This window comes from Chiloscyllium punctatum, chromosome 35 (genome assembly GCF_047496795.1).
Source record: "Chiloscyllium punctatum isolate Juve2018m chromosome 35, sChiPun1.3, whole genome shotgun sequence".
NCBI classification, from domain to species: Eukaryota; Metazoa; Chordata; class Chondrichthyes; order Orectolobiformes; family Hemiscylliidae; genus Chiloscyllium; species Chiloscyllium punctatum.
In genome coordinates this window covers 28,755,826-28,757,507 of record NC_092773.1, presented here as the reverse complement: position 1 = coordinate 28,757,507, position 1,682 = coordinate 28,755,826, and the positions used below count along the sequence as shown (strand labels likewise).

The window sequence follows — 1,682 nt, the reverse complement described above, 5'->3', positions numbered from 1 at the left end:
CTCTGGCAAATCCGCAACACCTCCTGCGTAATCTCGTTATTCCGACCAAACTGGGAATGAAGGAAGGGGAAAAAGAGGAAAAAAAGCTTGTTGAATAACGGAAAGAAACCACAGACTTAATTGATAGTTCGGAACTAAGTTTAACAGCCACTGTTGTAACTTAACCTGGATCTCCAAATGTCCAAGTCGACACTGACTTGGTTAACACGGCATTTGTAAAGAGTTGAAACACCAGGATCAAATACTTATGCAACAAACAGGCACCGCTGGGAATTGAACCCAGGATCGCCTGTTTACTAGACAGGCGCTTTAACCAACTAAGCCACGGCGCCGCACGTTTGATTCATTTGCACATCCATACGTGAAGTTGGTTAACCACTTTTTCACAGGACTTGGAAATGTGTTTTCGGAATAATGTTGTTCACAGAGAATTGCAATCAGTCCTCGAATTTAAAAATTCAGACAGTTTACAGTTGAACATTCTACACTGAAAAGGCATAGAAAAAGATAATCTCCCCTTGCATTAATTTCAAACTGATACCTTCACCTGTTTAAACTGACAGGAGAAAGAGGATGTGTTCATCCTCTCCGTGCCCATGAAGCACGTTAATACACACAGAGGAGACCTCAACAAGAGGAACAAGGTCATTGTGGAGATTTGACGAGGTGTAATATATAAGTAATTGTAAACATTGGGCAGTAAAAGTTGACCGATTGGCACTGACATTGAGTCTTGCACCACCAGTTCCACTCGCACTTCCTGCCTCATGCCTCCCAGACATCATTGCCAATCACTTGATTTCACTGTCCTGCTCCACTTCTCAACTTATTTCCAAACGATTGCAGATGTCTGATAGGAACCTTCAAATTTTAGAAACGTTTTCCTGGAATATAGTCGTCACTCAATGGGATAGTATTCAGTTCATATCCCGAATTACCACAGTGATGGAGGGGATGAGTTACTTTGCTGAACCTTGCTACTCCTCAGCACGGACACACAACCATTAGACCGATGGGAGGGGGGTGAGTTCCAGTATTTACACACAGCGACACTGAAGGATCAGCGAGATACTTCCAAATCAGAAAGGTGATATAATCGTAGGGGGATTTGCGGTGGTAGTTTCCCATGTATATGCTGCCATTGTGCTGATAGACGGATGGAAAGATTCACTGGACCAAGTCTGGCAGGATCCAGGTGTGTGCTCTGCACGCAAGCAGGAATTAGCTTTCCTTCGAATAATTCAGAAAACGAGAAAGGTGTCTTCATTATCTGTGTGGGGATTATATCCAGGTCTGTGTGATGTAAACTCCGACTCCAAAGCAGGGACCTCCAGTGATGCTGACCGTAAACCTTGTGACATGACTTGTACACAGTCTTGTGTCTGTCGTTGACGCCATAACCAACTTCAGCAGCAAAGTTGCATTCTCCAAGTTTAGAAACAGTTCATATTATCGCCTTGTGTTTCAATGTGAAATAAACAGCTATGATAATGTGATGTTGTTCAGCAGATGTACTGCAGGAAGGCACAGAACAGGCTGATGGTGACAGGGCCTCGTTTTGACGCGCTGGCCTCCAGTGAGCGGGCGGCACCAATCAGCGAACCGTTCAACTCGTCTTATTCTTAATCCGGGGCTAGAAATGAACAGAGTTTTCTCGCTGAACTTGTTCAGGCTCTTGAAGG

General features: G+C 44.2%; 1 non-coding gene across 1 annotated transcript; it reads right to left on the bottom strand.

Annotated features, from left to right (window-relative positions):
• Positions 1–258: 258 nt before the first annotated feature.
• On the bottom strand, positions 259–332 carry trnat-agu (transfer RNA threonine (anticodon AGU)). Its single transcript has one exon. It is a non-coding gene; the product is annotated as a tRNA-Thr (tRNA).
• Positions 333–1,682: the final 1,350 nt, after the last annotated feature.